The sequence below is a fragment of the Hevea brasiliensis genome, chromosome 8, assembly GCF_030052815.1.
Source record: "Hevea brasiliensis isolate MT/VB/25A 57/8 chromosome 8, ASM3005281v1, whole genome shotgun sequence".
In the NCBI taxonomy this organism is placed as follows: Eukaryota; Viridiplantae; Streptophyta; class Magnoliopsida; order Malpighiales; family Euphorbiaceae; genus Hevea; species Hevea brasiliensis.
The window spans coordinates 46,301,100-46,324,663 of NC_079500.1; the positions used below are offsets into that span (position 1 = coordinate 46,301,100).

Genomic DNA, 23,564 nt, shown 5'->3' on the forward strand with positions numbered 1-23,564 from the left:
CTGTAATAAATTTTGATTTTCTCATATGTAATGAAACTTATGTAATGTATTTTGATTTTCATGTAAATAATGCAAATTTGTGTTTGTAAATGGAAAAGTGAATATTGATCTGTAACTGGTACATGATTATCAAATGAGGTGAATGATTGAGAAATGAATGTGAACTAAAAAATATTGAGATTTTGATAAATGGAGTTGAGATGAATGACTAAGAATATAGGAAGTGTTTTCACAGGTTCCGAAGAACGGTTTTCTCCATTTTTAGCCGGTACTCCGCCGGATTTTCTATAAAATTTTCGGAACCTCAAATATATTACAATTTCAATAAATGAATTATATTTCACAAGTTATTTTCAAAACTATGATAAAAATGAATTAAGATAAAATAGAGTGCTCTGGCACACTGAGTGGCATAACTTGCTCGGCTACACTGTAGTCGGTTAAGGGGTGTCACAAAGGGTCATTTAGCAAGAGACTGCACTAGTGCTCCATCTTCGAGATATGGTCCAGCTCCTACTACTGCCGAGGGATCTATTCAGAGTCCTGCTCCCAGAGGTTCACAGTCTGTTGGCAGCGAGAAGAGGCTGAGACTTCTGATGTTGTAGCCGGTACATTCTCTATCTCTGAGCAAGATGTATTTATGTTGTTTGATCCGGGTTCAACCCATTCATATGTTAGTGATAGCATATTCAGTGCACTTGCTGTTCCATGTGTGCAAATGGGTTTTAAAGTGCTAGTAACTAGTCCGTTAGGACAAGAGGTCCGGGTCAACAGAATTTATAGAGACTGTCCTTTGGTGATCCAAGGACATGTTTTCCTATCAGATTTGATTGAAATGCCCTTCAGAGATTATGATATTATCTTGGGCATAGATTGGTTAGCCAGGCATCACGCCATGATTGACTGTAGACTAAAGACAGTCACTTTTGGTCTCCCTTTGTTCGTTGATGTGGTAATACATGGGGAGAGGCATTTACTACCATCAAATATCATTTCGGCTGCACTAGCCAGAAGGATAATCAAATAGGGATGTGAAGCATACTTGGCACATGTGATAGGCACCCAAGTGGGGAGTCCAGCACTGAGAGACATCCCTACGGTATGTGACTTTCCGGATGTATTTCCTGATGAATTGCCAAGATTACCTCCAAAAAGAGAGGTGCAGTTTGAGATTGATGTTATGCCTGGTGTGGACCCAATCTCCATAACGCCATATAGAATGGCACCTGCAGAATTGAAAGAGTTGAAAGTGCAGTTGCAAGAATTGCTTGACAAGGGCTTTATTCGCCCTAGTGTGTCACCTTGGGGAGTGCCAGTGTTGTTTGTTAAGAAGAAGGATGGCACTCTCTGTTTGTGTATTGATTATCGACAGTTGAATAAGGTGACAATAAAGAATAGATATCCATTGCCCTGCATTGATGACTTGTTTGATCAGTTAAGGGGTGCAGCTGTGTTCTCTAAAATTGACCTGAGATCAGGTTATTATCAGCTAAAAGTACAAGAGCAGAGTATTCCTAAAACTGCCTTTAGAACCCGCTATGGCCATTATGAGTTTTTGGTTATGCCATTCGGGTTAACTAATGCTCCGGCTGCTTTTATGGATCTGATGAACACTATCTTCAGACCATACCTCGACCAGTTTGTTGTGGTATTTATAGATGATATATTGGTCTATTCGAGGAATGTAGAAGAGCATAATAGACATCTGTAGATTGTACTGCAGACTTTGAGAGAGAAACAACTATATGCCAAATTATCGAAGTGTGAATTTTAGCTGAAGGAAATATCTTTCTTGGGGCATGTAGTATCAAAAGAGGGTATTAAGGTAGATCCAAGTAAGATTGAAGCTGTCCTTAATTGGAGACCACCCAGAAATGTCACAGAAATTCGTAGTTTTCTGGGTTTAGCTGGATACTACCGTCGATTTGTGAAGGGATTCTCCATGTTGGCATCTCCATTGACCAAGCTGGTTAGAAAAGATGTAAAATTTCAGTGGACGGATAAATGCCAACAGAGTTTTGATAAATTGAAGAAATGTTTGACTGAAGCTCCAGTCCTGACTTTACCTACTCCGGGTAAAGAATATACAGTATATAGTGATGCTTCTCACAATGGGTTAGGCTGTGTATTGATGCAAGATCGAAATGTCATTGCCTATGCATCACTCTAGCTAAAACCGCATGAGAGGAATTATCCAACACATGATTTGGAGCTTGCAGCTATAGTGTTTGCTCTTAAGATCTGGAGACATTATTTGTATGGGGAGAAATGTTATATCTACACAGATCATAAGAGTTTGAAGTATTTGGGCACCCAGAAAGAGCTGAATTTGAGACAGAGGAGATGGTTAGAGTTAATAAAAGACTATGATTGTCTGATAGACTATCAGCCAGGGAAAGCTAATGCTGTGGCTGACGCCTTAAGTCGCAAGACTATGGCAAGTCTACGGGTTACTCCTTTGTCCTTAGTACATGAGTTGAGATCATTACATGCCAGCTTAGAGATTAATGATGATAGGCAGACAGCAGTTGCATGGCATGTACAGCCAGTGTTGATTGATCAGATTAGAATGGCTGCTCAGAATGATGAAAGGTATCAGAAGCTATTGGAAGAAGTTCGGCAGGGCAAGAAACCAGGGTTCTCAATCAGAGATGATGGGTTACTGCTACACCAAGGCAGAATGTGTGTTCCTAATGATGTTGATTTGAGGCAGATCATTTTGAAGGAAGCACATGAGTCTCCTTTTGCCATGCACCCTGGTGGTACAAAAATGTATAGAGGGCTAAAGGAGCATTACTGGTGGATGGGTTTAAAAAGTGACGTGACAGAGTTTGTATCCAAATGCCTAACTTATCAGCAAGTAAAGGCAGAGCATCAAGTACCCACTGGGTTGTTACATCCACTACCAGCGCCGGAATGGAAATGGGAAAGAATAACAATGGATTTTGTAATGGGACTTCCGCGGACACAGAAGAGTCATGATGCAGTTTGGGTCATTATTGACAGACTGACTAAATCTGCTCATTTTCTGCCAGTCTGGATGGACTACAGTTTAGAAAGATTGGCCAAGTTATACATCGATGAGATTGTGAGACTGCATGGAGTGCCAGTATCCATCGTGTCAGACAGAGATCCTAGGTTCACTTCTAGATTCTGGGGTAATCTTCAGAGAGCCCTAGGAACTAGATTGTACTTCAGTACTACATTCCACCCACAGACAGATGGCCAGTCTGAGAGGGTAATTCAGATCTTGGAGGACATGCTACGGGCTTGTGTGATGGAGTTTGAGGGTAGTTGGGATACACACTTGCCTTTGATTGAGTTTGCTTACAACAACAGCTACCAATCAAGCATTGGGATGCCTCCATATGAAGCTTTGTATGGCAGAAAATGTAAAACCCCGTTGTGTTGGGATGACGTGGGTGAAAGAAAAATGATTGGACCCGAAATTGTTCAACAAACTAAAGAGAAAATCAGGGTGATTCGTGATCGACTTAAGACTGCATCAGATCGTCAGAAGTCCTACATTGATCTGAAGAGAAGGGATATTGAGTATGCAGTGGGTGAGAAAGTTTTCCTCAAAGTTTCTCCTTGGAAGAGAATTATGAGATTCGGCAGAAAGGGGAAACTGAGTCCTCGCTTCATTGGGCCATATGAGGTTCTGGAAAGAGTGGGTCCTTTGGCATATCGATTGGCACTACCTCCAGAGTTGGAGAAGATACATAATGTTTTCCATGTGTCCATGTTAAGGAGGTACCGATCAGACCCATCTCATGTACTACCAGTAGAAGAAATAGAAGTGAATCCAGACCTCACATATGAAGAAGAACCCATAAAGATTCTGGCTTATGAGGTGAAGCAGCTACGGAACAAGCAGATACCGTTGGTAAAAGTGCTGTGGAACCATCATTCGGGCCAAGAAGCTACTTGGGAACGAGAGGAAGACATGAGGAGACAACACCCACAGCTGTTCAAAGATTGATACCAGGTAAAAATTTCGAGACGAAATTTATTTAAGGGGGGGAGAATTGTAACACCCCCGTTTGCATAGCCTAGTAGATTTCACTATTCCAGTGACTGGTGTCGGTTCGGACAATTAAGGGGATTAGAACCACACTTAAGACAACTAGATAAGCCATAAACACTAATAATTAGTAATGTTCAGTTAGTTAAGTATAAATAAGAAAAATGTAATGTAGAAGTTAAACGAGCCGAGAGTCACAATGATGGGTGACCTTTCTGAATGATCACAAGTCATTTTAAACTCAAATTTCGAACCGTAAAATGTGATGCCGCAGTCCTTAGGACCCTTATGAACACAGTGGAAAAGAGAAGATCATGAAAAAGAACTGTTAAGCCAGTCAAATAATTACGTTAGAGAGCCGGAAGAAATATGGAATTAATTGCAAACCGGGATGAACCGGCGAGATACAATTTGGTCAATTGACCCCGAGAGCTGACTTCTGACCTAACTGTTAAATAAAATCAGAGAAAATAAAATTTTGGAATAGAGAATTAAATTAAAGAACTAATAGAAAATTAAAAAAAAAAAAGAGAAAATGGAAAAGTTAAAAGGTGATGACATCATGCATGAGGTCATGCATGATGCCATAAAGAATAAAATTAATTTATTTACTTATTTGGATTTTTGGTCTTCCTAAAGAGATAAAAGACAAAATAAAAGAAAAGAACAAATAATCATTCTTCTTCTTCAAATAAAAAACGTGCATCTCTCCTCTCTCTCTTTTTTCTCCTTAGTTTCCTCCACAGCCATGAAATTCAAGCTTTCAAAGCTTGAATCAACCCCATAAATTCCCCAAAAATTCCACTAAATTATGATTAAGCTTTGTTTGGGCTACTAGAAGAGGAGATTGAAGAAGCAAGAAAGAAGAAAAAAGGGAAGAAAATTAGTGATTGGAAAATCAAACAAAGGTTAGTATGTAAATTTGAATTCTTTTGTTAAATTTCTATGTTCTTAGTTTAATTAACTTAGAAAGTAACTTAAAATGAAACAAAAAAAATTGTGAGGGACCAAAGCTGAATTTAGGCCAGCTAGGGTTTGATGTGTGTATGCATAAATTTGATTGAATTCAATATGTATGGAAGCTTAATTGAGTGATGGAGTGATGTTAGTATGATTTCAATTGGTTAAATGCAACAAAATTAGTGAGTTAGGGTTTTGAACATTAGGGTTTAGAGACCAAAAATGTGAGAAACTTGTAAATGGTGTCTTTGACCTAATGTGAAGTGAGAAATGGTCATTTGTGACCTAATTAAGTGTGTTAGAAGTGTTGGAATTAAAAGCCAATTCAGATTGGATAAGGTCATGTTGTTGCAGCAAGACAAAACCTCCTTTGAGAGACCAAAAATGAAATTTTACAAGTCCAATGGATATGGGATCAATTGGGGATGAAAATAGGCACTAAATGACATAATTTTCATTTAGGAAGCCTGCCAAAAAAGTGACTAAAACCTAGTGAACATAGTGACTGAAGTTGAGAAATCGCAGGCTGCCACTGCACAAACTGACCAAATGAACAGTATTTGTTCATTTGGCCTTAACTCGAGCTAGGAAGGTCTAAATGACCTGAAATTTTACCAGTGGTTAGATGAGATATATACCTAAATCTTTCATGAAGAACACCAACCCAAATTATGCCATTAACCCAATCAAATTACTAAGCAAAGTTGGTGACCTGAATCTGCAGAACTGCAGATTGCCATATGAACAGTAAAGTTTCAGTGGCTATAACTCTCTCTAGAAAACTCCGATTTAGGCGATTCTTCAACCGATGGAAACCTAAGACATATTAGAACATTTCATATGAAGAAAATTAGACCAAATTATGGACCTAACTTGATCAAATTACTGAATGAAGTTGGTTCAACAAATCTGCAGAACTAAAATTCTGCAGCATGAATAGTAAACGTAATTTGCTTATAACTTGAGTTACAAAACTCCAATTGGAGTGATTCAAAAAGGAGAATAAACTTAAGACAATAAGGAACATTTTCTATGAAGAAAGTTTTGCCAAATTTCAATAGTTAACTGACCAATAAAACAGTACAATTAGGGACACCAAAATTAAAAATTTGGCAATTTTGCCTAAAAGACCTAAGTTTTGAGAAAGTGACCAAAACCAACAAGTTTGGTGACCAAAATGTAGTATGTGGGTGAAGTTATAGTTCCCATACCTATTAAGCCTTAGAAAGTCAATAATTTGACTTGAATAGTGCAGTGAATAGTAACCCGAAACACAAAATTTCGAGAACGTCGAATTTAACACGTTAGAGCTAGGTAAATGTGAAGTTAAGTTTATTTTGGATTTATTTTAAGTTTTAGTACTGAAACATTGGAAAATTTCGTGTTTCAGTGGAAAAGAATATCGGGACAGAACCCGAGGAGTCGAGTCAAGGCCAACAGGCGACTCGTTTGAGGTTTGTGCACAACATATACTTTTATAATCATCTTTTGCATATCGTTTTGAATAATATGAAATATCGGATTATGGCATTCTTATGATGTTTGATCTAAATTGTTGAAAGTTATTATGTATATTTGAAAAGACAATGTTTAGCAAATTGTTAAGATAAGTTTTAAAACCACAGTGTCATGACCATATATTTGAACACCTCACTAGCATGACTAGTGGGGGTAATTAGTTTCGAATTTTGATTCATTCTCTGGAGAAGTGTTGAGGTGTGCTAGTAGAAGAGGATGTGAATGGATATCCATATATTTAAGCTAGCTAGCCTTGTGTGTGATTTCTCTTTAGCCTCTGGCTATTGAGATTCTATTTGTTTCTAATGGCATGATCTAACTGTGGGTTTTATGAAATGTGATTTGATACTTCAAAATGAAATTGTTTGGGATTAAAATCTCATAATGCATGATTTGTACTTAATTCTTATGTTCAGCCAAATTTTTGAATAAATGTGATTTAAGTTTTGCATAAAGATTATTTTAGTATGTTGTGCACCACTGAGTCCTAGTACTCAGCGATAGCTTTTATTGCTGTCGCAGATACAGAGACTAGAAGAGCAGCAGACTGAGCTGCTAAGGATTAAAGATCATTCTGCTTGAAGTTATCGGGTATAATTTATACCCTAATTGTAAATATTTCTTTTGATGTATATATTGCACATAAATGTATGGACATGTAAAAATGGGTCTTGAGCAGTTTGTATAAAATTTGTATAAAGTTGTAATATATATTGTAGTTTGAAATTCTCTTAATGTAAATTTTGTAATGATGTATCTAAATTATTTTGTTTCTAATGAATTATGAATGGAACTATTTTATTTAATTTGAATGAAATGGATTGCTCGTATTTTGATGATCATTGGATAGTGGATTTGAAATTTGAAAGTTGATAAGTGTGTTGAGAATTTGATTGAGATTGAGTATGAAATTGAAGCAGTTGTTGACGAAAATTTTTAGAAGTGCTTTTTACAGGTATTTGAAGAACTGTTTTCTCAAAATACAGAGGGAACTCTGTCAAAATTTTTATAAAATTTTTGTAAAAATAAAATGGGCCAAAAATATTAACTAGTTTTAATTTTAACTAAATGTTTTAAGTATTTATTAGAAAATGCTCACCACTTATCAAAAGTAAGAAAATTGTTTTAAAATCCCTTGTAGGGTACTTAATAAATTATCGATAGGTGAAGTTCGGTAGTTCATTAGGTATTCTCCGGGATCATGTTATGCCTTACAGAGGGGTAAGGTATGACAATTTAAGTGAATAGTAATGTGTGAATAGTAATCCCAAAGACATAAGAAATAATAATATAAATATTGTAATGAATAAGAGAATCATATGGATGTATGAAGGGGGCATTAATCCTCATTATGAAAGAAAGGAAAATATTTCGATGTACAAATAGTACACAAAAATTGATCGATGTGAATTGCAATTATCATGAATGGAATAATAAATATATAAATTATGAGGAATGCATGAATTATGAGTAATTGTGATTTAGGAATTTATGTTTTCACTAGGAATAGAATAAAATTTTATCAATTGTAATTGAACCTTATAATGAAATAATGACATAATAATACATATAAATGCTTAATGGTACTAATGTGCCCATGTATTACCTAAACATATGTGTCAGATTAGATAGATTGGCATGCCAATAGGGTATTATTTTAGCAGTACTGCATAAAGCTTTATGTCTATATTTATGGCTTTATGCCTGATTACTTGTTATCATGGCTTTTAGACATACTGATATGTTATCATGGCTTTTTGCCATATTGACTGCATACGTTGTTAATGTTCTGTATTTCACGTCCCATGGTATGACGGCCCAGGGCACCACGATGTCCAGTGCCAACAACCCATTATCTAGTTTAGTCAACCTGTCATAGGTTACTTGGGCAATGAAATTTATTGAAATAAGTTAAGAATATTAGCAATTAAAAATATTAGAAATTAAATAAATGAGTAAGAAGACCTAAAATAAATTAGATTAGTTATTTAGCAAAAAGACTTGAAATGAATTGGACTGATGTTAAAAATTTATCAATTATGAAATGACTCTAAGAGCCTTAGTTATTATGAAACAATCAAAGACAACCTAGAAAGTATTGAATTAAACGATACAAAAGATTAGTAATAGAATTATAATTTAAATAATTGTTACAATGAACTATGTTTTATTTCCATCTGTATTTTGTATATTATTTTCTTTGGTATATTATCGTGCCACTAAGCAGAATGCTTAGCGTGATGGATTTATTTCCTTCGCATAGGTATTGAAGCTAAAACCCAGTGGACATTTGACTGGGATTTTCGCAGTCCAGATCTGCAGAAGTGTCAGAAGTGTATAAGGTTGTCACCTCCTTAGCAATGCATATAGATAGGGCCCATGTAGTTCATATTATGTATTTTGTACATTATAAATTGGTTATTATTTGTAGTGTAAATTATGAATTGTATGTTGAAATATAGATTATAGAATTGTAATTAATTTGTAGATCATGTAAATTATGAATTTATGTAATCAGTCTATAAATCATGTAAATTAATGAAACTTGAGAATTTCTATATATAAATTGTGCATGAATGGAAATGCATATGAAATTGAAATATATGGATGATATTTGAAATATGAGATGATTATGAGAATAATTGACGAGATTCTTATCTTAAAATATTATTGAAAATTTCAAGCAGGTGAATAGTAAAACATGCAAACCAGTAGTAAAATAGGAGAAACTCCATCAGTTTCTCCTTAGACTATAATTTATTTTAAAATATTATGAGTTTAAAATTATTAAAGGAATAAAGTAAGATAAGAAAGATTGCTCCGGCACTGAGTGTGATATGCCTTGCTCGACTACACTATAGTCCAGCGAGGGGTGTTACAACTAACCCCCACAATCCCTAATTTCTCATTATGCCTAACTCATGAAATCCTCATGCAATTACTACTCAAACCATATTCACATCATCATTTAAGCTCTAATTCATGTTTAATTTAAATAAACACCATCCAACTCCATCTGTGACACCCCTTACCCGTCTACAGTGTAACCGAGCAAGATATGTCACACAGTGTATTGGAATACTGTATTTTATCTCAATTATTTTTATCCTTCCTTAATTTATTTCTTCATGGTTATGAAGTGCAACTTGTGAAATTTAACTTATTTAAGTCATTTATTGAAATTTTAAATTCATTTGAGGTTCTAAAAATTTTATAGAAAATCTGACAGAGTACGGGCTAAAAATGAAAAAAAAAAGTTCTTCGTAACCTGTGAAAAACACTTCCAATAGTCATTCTATTCTACAACTCCCAATTATCACATAAAATTTCAACAATTTCTCAATAATTCTTCCATTTGTCATTCATTCATTTAACATCATAATCATGTACATTTCAGTTATAAACACAAATTTACAAATACTGACATTCATATCAAATTATATTACATAAGTTTCATTTTTTTTACATGGGAAAATAAAAGTTTGATTGCAAACAGTACAAACAATATAAAATACAAAAATGGGATCTAGTGTCCTACCAATGCACTATAGCCTATGAGGTGACGCGGACACTAAGTAGAATTGTGAACAGCCTCACCCAGTTTGTGGTCTACTGGGCTCTCTGTCCAAATCTTCAGTACCTACGCTTTGCAAAAGCGACGCGCTAAGCATAAAGCTTAATGGTGCCAATAATACAAGAAAATATAATATGTAAATAAAAATAAAAATTTCCTAGTTATTGTGTTTATAAGAAATAAATAATTACTAACTTATTATTTAGTCGAAGGCTAATTACATTTTATGATATTAACTCCTTCTAACATTTTATTAATAGTTTTCTTGATGATTTTGAGCTTCTTTTTATTATAATCATTCTTGTTCTTTATCTTGATATTTAATTTCCTTACTTTCTTTAATAATCAATTCAATTACATTTATACTTTTCCATGCCCAAGTAACCCACACAAATTGATCGAACTAGATAAATGGGTAAACAAGCACTGGATATCAGGTACCTCGGGCCGTCACACTATCGGTCACAATGTGTCTCCCGGTGTGCAGATAGAATGGCTAACAAGCCATAAAAGCAATAAGGCATAAAGCCAAGTAAGTATAGCCATAGGCTATCATATCACAGAATGGCATGAAGCCATGCACAGTACTACTATCAGAACCCTATTGGCATGCTAACCTATCCAAACCAATCACACTAGGTCTACTAAGGCATATTACAAAGTTGTTTCTTGAATATTTGTACTTAACATGTAAGGTTACTATTCATTTAGTCATTTAAGTCAAAATATTGACTTTCTCATATATAATAGTTGCATGAATTCTAATTACATAAATTTACCAAATTTTGGTTCCCAAAAGTGTTGGCATTGGTTGCCAATCATTGCTTCTAACCAATGGAGAATAAATCAAAATTTTAGTTTTTGGGTGCTAGAGTTCACTGTTCCATTAGGCCATTCTACAGTGAGAATTTGGCCAAGTGTTCTTAATCAAAGTTGTTCCTTATTGTGTCTAGTTACATTTCACTTTTTAAATCACTCCATTTGGAGTTTTGTAGCTCAAGTTATGACCTAAAAACTATAATTGGCCATATTGCAATTTTTCCAGAATTTCTGGGTAGAATCAATTCTATAGTTTCGATATCCTGACTTTGATGGACAATTTCATTTAGTTCTAGTCAGAATTTAGAGTTATGGTCTTCATGAAAGTTATCCTAAATTGTCTAAGCTTTCTATTGATATCAAATTTAGGTCAAATGGACATTTCTACACTGAGTTATGACTAAATGAATAAATACTGTTCATTTGGTCATTTTCCAGGGATAGCATATTGGTCACGTGGATTAGGTCAATTTTTAGGGCCACTTACATTGGTTTTCTGGGCAGGGTTTATAACGACCCGGCTTACTAGTGATATTGTCCGCTCTGACCTGAAGCCCTCACGGTTTTAAAACGCATCACTAGGGATTACGAACCACCAACTTATAAACCCAGCATCTCTCCCGTGTTTTGCCGATGTGGGATTTGCCTAAGGTGTTACAATCCACCCCCGTTATGTGACTCAGTGTTCTCGCTGAGGTTTGCCCCCCCTTCGCCCAAGGTTGCACGCGGAGTGGCTTTGATACCACAAATGTAACGGCCCAGCCCACTAGTGATATTGTCCGCTCTAGGCCGAAGCCCTCACGGTTTTAAAACGTGTCACTAGGGGTTACGAACCGCCAACTTATAAACCCAGCATCTCTCCCGTGTTTTACCGATGTGGGATTTGCCTAAGGTGTTACAATCCACATTTATAAGTTGGTGGTTCGTAAACCCTAGTGACGCATTTTAAAATCGTGAGGGCTTTGGCCTAGAGCGAACAATATCACTAGTGGGCCGGGCCATTACATTTTTGGTATTAGAGTCGCTCTGCATGCAACCTTGAGCGATGGTGGGGCAGACCTCAGCGAGGACGCTGAGTCCCATAAAGGGGGTGGATTGTAACACCCTAGGCAAATCCCACATCAGCAAAACATGGGAGAGATGTTGGGTTTATAATTGGGACGATATAGAGAAGATTAGCATGGCCCGTGCACAAGGATAACACGCACAAATTGAGAAATGGTCCAAATTTTTTCAAATGTAATGGCATGGCCCACTAGTGATATTGTCCGCTCTGGGCCGAAACCCTCACAGTTTTAAAATGCGTCACTAGGGGTTACGAACCACCAACTTGTAAATCTAGCATTTCTAACGTGTTTTGCCGATGTGGGATTTGCCTAGGGTGTTACAATCCACCCCCTTATGAGACTCAGCGTCCTCGCTGAGGTTTGCCTCACCATCGCTCAAGGTTGCACGCAGAGCGGCTCTGATACCACAAATGTAATGGCTTAGCCCACTTGTGATATTATCCGCTCTGGGCCGAAGCCCTCACAATTTTAAAATGTGTCACTAGGGGTTATGAACCACCAACTTATAAACCCAGCATCTCTCCCGTGTTTTGCTGATGTGGGATTTGCCTAGGGTGTTATAGGGTTCCTTCACCAAAGTTGTGACATTATGTATCTAGTTTCACCTCCAATTGGCCTTACATCAATTGGAGCTACACAAGTTCAGTTAAGGCTCTCTAAACACATTGGACTCCAAAAGTCCAGACTGCAGCACACAGGGCAGCCTACCCTTTCCAACATTCAATGACTCAATTCACTTCATATTAAGTTTAAAACTTACCATTTGGTCACTAATTGACCATTAAAATGTTCCTACACCATTATAGGAGCAAAACCTCAATTTGCTCAAAACCCTAAGTTCTCAATTTCTCAAATCTTGCATTTTACATACAACTAAAGTTTTTATCTCACTTATATATATCAAGGGATATCCCTACATAATTATAGGTCCATCAAAAGCCATCAAACTCATGGAAGTTCATGGCTGCTGAAATTTAAAGAAACCCTAACATGTATAGTTTGCTTCAAATTTTTTTCAATTCATTAATTAATTTGTTGTTCTATCAAGAAATAAAGATGCAAGAGAGAAAAATAAGGCACTAACTGAAGGAACGGAAGCGTGAAAAATACAAGTTTATACCATTGAATTCAAAAATTTTCACCTAGGGTCACATGCATCAAGCAAGATTTATTTTTATCTATTTGATTTCAATGATAAACAACATATTAAAAATCTTTTAATATGTTTTTGGATATGTATTTTCCATTTAAGTAATAGGTGATAACTTGTGTATGTGTGTGACTTACTAGGCTCATCACTAATTGGCAATGAGACATGATATCAATTCTTAATATCATCAGAACTCTTTCTTACCATAAATGATTTCTCTAAATCATTTTATGAACCCAATAGACCATGGTTAACACCTAGCATAGCATGCCATGGCCACCCAATTAGTAATAAGGTTTACCTTAAATGAACCTATAATCATATGTTACCATGCACTAGAATCTCTCTGTTACAAAATCCCAACTCAAGCTGGAGTAATGGTTTATGTCAAACTCCATTTGCTATGAATATTATGTTCTCTTTTAATTCCAGTTCTTGATTAAAAAGATTTTCTTATCAGAAACTCTTTTCTAAATAAATCTATCTGTCCTGGACAGGAACTTGAAACATCAAGAACAATTAAATGAACATAGGATTTTATCTCTATTTACTTAAAGGAACAGATTCCATCTTGATCAACACCTACCTCCATATATAACTAGTAGGAGCCAACAGATGCCCATATACCCATACTTAGTACAAGTATGAAAGCAGTATCAAACTCAAACTACCTAAATACAAGATAACTGTGCTATCTCAGATCTAAAGATTATATACACTAATATGATTTATGACAAAACATTGACAAGAGTAAACTCCATGTGCTTGTTATAAGTGTCACTGGTTCGGCCTCCTTATCATTTATAAGTGCCTATCATGTTTGTTATATGGCATGAGACTCACCATTCCATCTTATTTATATCTCATATTTATATCTCATATAAATAACTTGGGAACAAATATGAATACAATCTTTCTAGATAAGTCATGTCCTTATTATGAAGTATCCTCGATTGTGAACCTATTTATGATACTTTGTGCAAGAAATATTGTCACTCATATTCTTAACAACTTAAGAATAATATTTCTAACAAAATATCAATGGACGTTTTCTATTACACATAAATATATTATGTAAACGAAAAAGTGGAAATGCCTTTTATTAATAAAAATATGTACAAGATACATACTAAATGATATGCTCTAGGGCATACTACTAACAATCTCCCACTAGCACTAGAGCCATTCATTACAATATCTTAGACCTATCTTCTCAAGATGTCAGTCTAACTGAGTCTGTGACATAGGCTTGGTGAATGGATCAGCTGGATTTTCAGCTGATGCTATTTTCTGCATGGCTACATCGCCTCGCCCAACTATTCTCTGATAATGTGGTAGCGCCTTTCTATGTGTTTGGATTTCTAGTGAGACCTTGGTTCTTTAGCCTGTATGACTGCTCCATTGTTGTCACACTGTAGTGGAACTACTGTAAGTTCAGTCACGAACTTCTTTATCCAAACAGCTTCCTTTGCAGCATCTGATGCAGCAATATACTCAGCCTCTGTAGTGGAATATGCAGTCGTGCTCTATTTGGAACTCTTCCAACTGACTGCACCTCCATTACAAATGAACACATATCTAGAGGTAGACTTTCTATCATCGATATCTGATTGGAAATCAGAATCAGTATAACCATCCAATTGCAAGTCTTCACCTCCATAAATCAAGAATAAATCCTTAGTTCTTCTCAAGTACTTAAGGATATTCTTGACAACTATCCAGTGTTCCAAACCTGGATTGGATTGATACCTGCTAGTCAAACTAACAGCATATGCGATATCCGGCCTAGTACACAACATTGCATACATTAAACTTCCAATAGCTGAAGCATATGGAATCCTGGCTATTTGACATCCATCTGCCAAATCTCATAATCATAGTATGCAGCTATTGCTAATAAAATCCTAATTAATTTAAGCATATGACATCCATCTGCCAAATCTCATAATCATAGTATGCAGCTATTGCTAATAAAATCCTAATTGATTTAAGCGTTCAAGAAATGTGGCATCTCTACTTATCACAACCTTTTGTGAAGTAGGCAAATAAAAATAATATCCAAAACTATCTTTTGGATATCCAACAAATCGACCTTTTTCTGATCTGGTCTCCAATTTATCAGTGTTCAGCTTTTTTATATAAGCTGGACAACCCCAAATCTTAACATGCTTAAGACTTCGTTTTCTTCCATGCCATATCTCATAAGGTGTGGAAGAAACTAATTTTGATGGAATCCTATTCAGAATATACAAAGCTAATTCTAATGCAAATCCCCAAAAGAAGATTAGCATATCGGTATAGCTCATCATACTACGTACCATATCCAATACGGTACGATTTCTCCTTTCAGATACGCCATTCAGCTATGGCGTTCCTGGAGGAGTCAGCTGAGAAATAATGCCATGCTCTCTCAAGTATTCATCAAATTCAGTACTCATATATTCACCTCTACGATCTGATCGAAGAGCTTTAATACTCTTTCCTGTTTGATTTTCTACTTCAGATTTAAATTCTTTAAACTTTTCAGAGTATTCATGTTTGTATTTCATCAAATACAAATACCCAAATCTTGATTTATCATCAGTAAAGGTAATAAAACAATGAAAGCCCCCTCTAGCCATTTCTTTAAATGGACCACATAAATCACTATGTATTAGTTTCAAAATATTTTTAGCTCTTTGCCCTTGTCCAACAAAGGGTGATCTAGTCATTTTGCCCTGAAGGCAAGATTCACAAGTTAGAGTAAGCTCAGAGCCCAATGAGGATAGAATCCCCATTTTCTCCAGTTTTGCAATCCTATCTTCTGCAACATGACATAACCTTAAGTGCCAAATATATTTTGAACTTGAGTTGGTTTTCACCATGGCATTACATTCTTTTAGATCACTTGCATTCAATTTGTGTTTGTCATTATTATCCAAATAATAAAGACCATCATTCATATAACCCGAACCAACAGATATATTTCCAAAATAAATATTGCAAACATCATCTGTGAACTGAAATTCATAGCCATTTCTAGTCAAACTAGATATAGAAATGATGTTCTTAAAAGCATCAGGTAAAAATAAAATATTATCCAAACACAAAACATGTCCAAACATGTAAAAAGATTTAGATTCTATGGCTAAAGCTTCAACAGTTGAGCCATTGCCAATCCGGACTCTAATATCTTGAGAACACAAGCTGCTACTATTTGCTAGTTCCTGCATATCATTAGAAATGTGAGAACTGGCACCAGTATCTAAAACCCAAGCTGTAGATGAACTATGAGTATCATCAGAATCTAAATAACAAGATATGGACATACCTTCCGAAGGTGTATCCTTCTTGTCCTTCAGAGAAGCAAGATACTCTGGGCAGTTCCTTTTCAAGTGCCCATCCTTTTGGCAGTGGAAACACTTTCCTTTGCCTCCATCAGCTTTAGTCTTCCTTTTCTATTTAGCTATTTTCTTGAAAGGACCAGAAATATGAGGTTTCTTTTTCTTATTGCCCTTCTTCTTATTGGACTTTCCAGTAGAAGAAGATGCAATCAAAGCTACCTCTTTTCCTTTATTGCCTGATATATTCTTTTGGGCAATAACCAGTATGTTGAGTAAACCAGCTAAGGTGCATTCCTGTTGAGTCATATGGAAATTTGTCACAAAATTCCCAAAAGACTCAGGAAGGGACTGAAGGATCAAATCTGTCTGTAGTTGGAAATCCATGTTAAAGTCAAGATGTTCCAACTGCTCAATCAGCCGAATCATCTTGTGGACATGATCCCCAACATTCTGTCCCTCAGACATCCTCATACGGAATAACTGTCCAGATATCTCATACCTAGCATTCCTGCTATGCTCACCATACAACTCTTGTAGGTGAAGGAGGATCTCACTCACACTCAACATGTTCTCATGCTGCTTTTGCAACTCATTACTCATGGAAGCAAGCATGTAACACTTAGCTCTCATATCATGCTCCTTCCACTTATCCAAAGTTTCATATTCCTCTTGTGTGGCTTCTGGAGGTAAGGGACCAGGAACATTTGAATCTAGAACATATCCTATATGTTCAAGGTTCAGGACAAGTTTCAAATTTCTTAGCTAATCAGACAGATTAGGTCCTGTCAACCTATTGCGATCAAGTATGCTTGCAAGGATATTGGATGGTGGTGGTTGTTCTGTGCTCATTTTTATCAGAAAATTAACTACAGAAAATAACCAAATTAATTAGTAAATGATAATTAACCAAAATGATTATGGTCTTTTAATCAAATTGGTCCTCCCACCAACTTAGCGAATCCTACACTTCCAAAGTAGAAAACGGAAATCCTAGTTGGATGGATTTCTAGTGGGTGATTGAATTCTTATAATTCTATTGATCATCCTTAGGTACATCCATTATTGGAATTACAATAAACTATAAGTGAGCAACTCTTTTCCCATCACATCTCATGTGAGGTTCAATCCTTTACCTAGCCCCTAATGCTCAAAATCTCAGGTACATCCATTATTGACTTATCTTGCATTAGTTAAGTTAATCCTATTGAGCCAGTAATTATGCAAATAATTTTAATGTCCTTAGGTACATCCAATATTGGCCACCAAACTATTTACATATTTACAACATCTCATGCTTAACAATTATTCTTAAGAAAATCTCTTAAATTAATTGTATCTTATGCAACTATTTAAAATTTCTTAAAATAATTGCCCCAATGGAGGGCCTATGTTATAATCACTTTACTTATAGCATTTCCAACTTAATCATTTGTTTGGAAGATTTTATGGTCATTCTAATTACTATTAAGGTCTCACTTTGCACATTATCCAATTAGCATGCATATATCATATAATAGCATACATTCCCATACATCTCATACATTCATGGATAAGCAGTAAATATGGTATGATCATGGACTTTCGAAGGGATTCAATTCTGAGCCACCAAAAATTGAATCAGGGCATTCCTAGGTGCATTTCATTCATTCATTTTACAAGAGTTACTAAAGGAGTACATAGTCAACACTTGATCTTGAATTTCTCCCACTAGTCCTACCAATGCTGTTGACCTCCTTGGACTTCTTGCAATCCAATATTGCATAGTAATCCTTGGCATACCAAGGTGAATTTACAAGAACTTAAATAAATGAAATTACAATCCAAAAATTATTACAAACTTAATAATACATGTCCAAAATAAATTAAAATAAATTAATTAATTTACAATCCCAATGAAACATAAAAGAAATAAATCCAATCACATTGGTCTTTTATAGTCCATGATCATCCATCATGCATATTACTATTTAACAATTAAATAAAACATACATACTTAAATTAAATTGAATATCTCATATTCAACTTAAAAATCCAGATTTGAATCTCATTCAAATAAATTTAAAAATTCAGATTTGAATCACATTCAAACAACTTTAAAAATTCAGATTTGAATCACATTCAAACATTTTTTAAAAAATCAGATTTGAATCACATTCAAACATTTTTTAAAAAATCAGATCTGAATTTTATTCAATCAATTTTAAAAAATCAGATTTAAATATGATTCAAACAACTTTAAAAATTCATATTTGAATCACATTCAAACAACTTTCAAAATTTAGATTTGAATCACATTCAAACAATTTTTAAAATTCTGATTTGAATCATAATTTAATTGTGTGATAAAAATTATAATTAAACAATTTAATTAGACATAAAATGGATCTTAGATCATACAACAATTGCACATTCACCATCCATTTACCTTTGCACACCATTGTGGTGCATCAACCATGCGCACCATGGTGTTCATCATTTGTGCCGCCACCTTGGCTTTGCAACCAGCAATAAACTTTTGATCTCATGATCAAACACACAATTAAATCATATAAAAATCAATCTAACTGGCAAATATAGTGGCTCTGATACCAATTGAAGGAATAGAAGCGTGAAAACACAAGTTTATACCATTGAATTCAAAAATTTTCACCTAGGGTCACATGCATCATGCAAGATTTATTTTTATATATTTGATTTCAATGATAAACAACATATTAAAACTCTTTTAATATGTTTTCAGATCTGTATTTGCCATTTAAGATTTCAAAATTAATCAGATTAATTTTAGAACCCTAGATTAAATCAAGAACGATTACACTAACCTCTTGATGCACTGCAGCGTGTCTACGCCTTTGAGATTTATCTTCAGGACACCAAATGTTGTTCCTCTAGCTTGTCCACACCAAGAAAACCTATGGCAGCCCTTGAACAGCTTCTAAAGCTTTTTCTATTAATTAGAAATTCAAGTTCTACCTTTTAAGAGATTAGAGATGTAAACAGGACAATAGAAACAATTTCTAGTGTTCTTAATTCAAGAGATTGATGGCTAATCTCTTTGAATTGATGAGAGAAGAAGAAGAATAGATGGAGAACCTCAAAATGGCGTGACAAAGGAGAGGAGTGGCTCTGGTTGTTTTTCTTTTTCATAACAACACTTATATAGCTAGGTTAACACATTAAACCCTTGCCACATTTCACCCTTTGATTAGCTCTAGGTTTAAGTGACCCAATCACATTGTGCCAAGTGTCAAACCTATATTTAATCTTGATTTTAATCATCTTACATGATTAAAAAACATTTGGCAAGCTTATGTGTAATCCCATGTGTCACCATCTCATGGTGCCACGTGTCACACTGTGAAATGACCAAAATGCCCCTGTGTCTTAATTTTGAGTTCTTAACCCAAAATAATTATTTTTCTTCTTCTAATTTATATCAAATATAAATTAATTAATTAATCTCTATTAATTAATTTTTCATTAATTAAATTCATATTTAAACACTTTAAATATAAATTTAACTTATACTATACATCCAATAATCTAGATTTAGTTTCAAGTCATGCTAGGGACTTTGCAATTTAATTGCAAACCAAACCTATTTAATTAATCAATTAAACTCTTTAATTAATTAATTAAATCATATTTAAATAGGTAATAACTTGTGTATGTGTGTGACTTACTAGGCTCATCACTAATTGGCAATGAGACACGATATCAACTCTTAATATCATCAGAACTCTTTCTTACCATAAATGATTTCTCTAAATCATTTTATGAACCTCATAGACCATGGTTAACACCTAGCATAGCATGCCATGGCCACCCAATTAGTAATAAGGTTTACCTTAAATGAACCTATAATCATATGTTACCATGCACTAGAATCTCTCTGTTATAAAATCCCAACTCAAGCTCTAGTCATGGTTTATGTCAAACTCCATTTTCTATGAATATTATGTTGTCTTTTAATTCCAGTTCTTGATTAAAAAGATTTTCTCATCAGAAACTCTTTTCTAAATAAATCTATCTGTCCTGGCCAATAACTTGAAACATCAAGAAAAATTAAATGAACATAGGATTTTATCTCTATTTACTTAGAGGAATAGATTCCATCTTAATCAACACCTACCTCCATATATAACTAGTAGGAGCCAACAGATGCCCATATACCCATACATAGTACAAGTATGAAAGCAATATCAAACTCAAACTACCTATATATAAGATAACTGTGCTATCTCAGGTCTAAAGATTATATGCACTGATATGATTTATGACAAAATATTGACAAGAGTAAACTCCATGTGCTTGTCATAAGTGTCATTGGTTCGGCCTCCTTGTCATTTATAAGTGCTTATCATGCTTGTTATATGGCATGAGACTCACCATTCCATCTTATTTATATCTCATATAAATAACTTGGGAATAAATATGAATACAATCTTTCTGGATAAGTCATGTCCTTATTATGAAGTATCCTCGATTGTGAACCAATTTATGATACTTTGTGCTAGAACAATTGTCACTCATATTCTTAACAACTTAAGAATAATATTTCTAACAAAATATCAATGGACCTTTTCTATTACACATAAATATATTATGTAAACAGGAAAGTGGAAATGCCTTTTATTAATAAAAATATGTACAAGATACATACTAAATGATATGCTCTAGGGCATACTACTAACACTAACCTTGTGAGAAGAATTTTTCCTTAGATAACTTCAATTCTTCCTTCACTTTCTTTGGTTTTCTTGGCTGCCAAACACCTTCCCAAAAGAAGTGGACAAGTTTTAATGAAGTGAGCTAGGGGTTTTAGGGTTGAATTGAGGAAGAAATGAAGAAATTTTGAAACAACAATGGTGGACTATGAAGGAAGCTGGTTTGGCTGGTGCTTTAGGAAGAAGAAGGGTAAGTTCTTTTTAAGTTTTTTCCTCATTTTATCTTCTTTTTAATGGTTTAATAAGGGCTTGTCAAAATATAATTGATGGGAGCTTTTTAATGACATCATGTGATGTCAAAATTCAATTTTTCATCAATTTTCTTTTCTTTTTTACTCATTTTCGATTCAATTTTTACTCATTATCAAAATATTTATTCACATTTTATTTCATAATAATTATTTACTTAACTAGACAAGTCGGCCAAAAATCATCTCTAAAGATGAAATGACCAAAATGCCCTCCGTTTGGCTTATTGAGCCAAAATTGTCTGTACCGATTGAAAAATTTTTCTAAGCCTTTTCTTGGCATTCTAATGCCATAGAAACCTCAATGACTCTTCTTTGGAGTCCTAAAAATTATTTCATGAAATTTTCCCTGGGTTTAGGGCTCTTAGCTGTGAAGACCGCAACTTTTCACTGGGTTACCCATCGCTAGGGCACCGGCTCATTTAACTTGGTTGTAATTTATTTCTAAAATTTTTTCTAAATTTTTCTTACCATTATAAGAGTTATTTATGACTCCTCACTCTAGTTTACATATAGTTCCAGACATTTCAACTGTCCGGACAGACATTGGTCAACGGAACAATAAAATTTACGGACTATCTAAAGTGAGGGCATTACACTACCACATTCATAGCTGGCTGAAATTTCCCTTCCATTATTGAAGCACAATTTTCTTCATTTCCAATGCTAACTCAACATAATTAAGCTTAATTTCGAGAAATCTAAAGTAACTAAGCTTGAACATTAACTTACCTCTACTTGAGCTTTTCAATCTTCAAATCCCTTCACTTTTTCTTATTTCTTTTTCTCCCAATCTTCTTATTAAGGTCTAAAATCAAGTTTTTATTCAAGCAGCTATAGGATTTGGGAAGGAAATTTAAGGTTTCTAGTGGTTAGAATGAACAATAATGGAGGGAGGAATAGATTAGAGCTTGGCCTGTGAAATCCCTTACCCGTCTACAGTGTAGCCGAGCAAGATATGCCACATAGTGTGCCGGAACACCATATCTTATCTCATTGATATTTCTCTTTTCTTAGTTTATTTATTTATGGTCACTAAGTGAAATTTATGAAATTGTTATCATTTATATCATTTATTAAAATTTAAATTAATTTGAGATTCTGAAATTTACAGAAAATCCAGTAAAGTGCCGGCTGAAAATGGAGAAAATAGTTCTTTGAAACCTGTAGAAAATACTCCCAATAATTTTTCAAACCCACAAGTACAAATATATCATCAATTCCCAACACATTCTCATCAATTTTTCAACAATTTCTCAATTTTCCATTCATTCAATTCATATCATAATCATACTCAAATCATAAATAAATACTCAAATCATAAATAAATACTCAAATTTTATTTATAAACACAAGTTTACAGATAATTACATTAATACAAAATTACATTACAGAAGTTTCAAATATACATGATAAAATAAAAGTTTAATTACAAAGTTTACAAAAATTACAAAAAACAAAATGTAAACTAGCGTCCTACTAAATGCACTGTAGCTGAGAGGTGACACAGGACACTAGCAGATCTGACTCTCACTCTGACTGGGGTCTACTGGGATCGCTCTCCGTATCTCCAGTACCCACGCATAGCAAAAACAACGCGCTAAGTAATACTGCTAATTATTGCTAATAATAAAATAAAAGAGCTAAAATAAATTAAACATGCAGAGTATATGCTGATTTTTCATACGGACAAGTTTCTGATAATTATTTATAGTATTATTAATTTGGTACTTTTTATATCAATTATTTGATTAAAATTTATTAATATTTATTTTGATTGCCCAAGTAACCTACACTAGAATGATTGGACTAGATAAATGAGTAAACTGGCACTGGTTACCAAGTATCTTGGGCCGTCACACCATCGATCACAATGTATCTCCCAATATGCAACAAAACAGCTAATAAGTTGTAACAAATATTAGGCACAAGGCCAAGTATCACAATAGTATCAGAATGGCTAAAAGCCATAAAATCACAAAATGGTCATTTAAGCAATGAATCACAGAATGGCATGATGCCATGTGCAGTACTGCTATCAGAACCCTATTGGCATGTCAACCTATCCAAACCAATCTTACTAGGTCTGCTAGGGCATATTACAAAGCTCTTAATTGAATATTTGTGTTTAACATGTAAGGTTACTATTCATTT

The 23,564-nt window shown here is 34.5% G+C and overlaps 1 pseudogene; it reads left to right on the forward strand.

The window, feature by feature from the left end:
* Positions 1 to 12,013: 12,013 nt before the first annotated feature.
* Positions 12,014 to 12,128, forward strand: LOC131182621 (U6 spliceosomal RNA; annotated as a pseudogene).
* Positions 12,129 to 23,564: the final 11,436 nt, after the last annotated feature.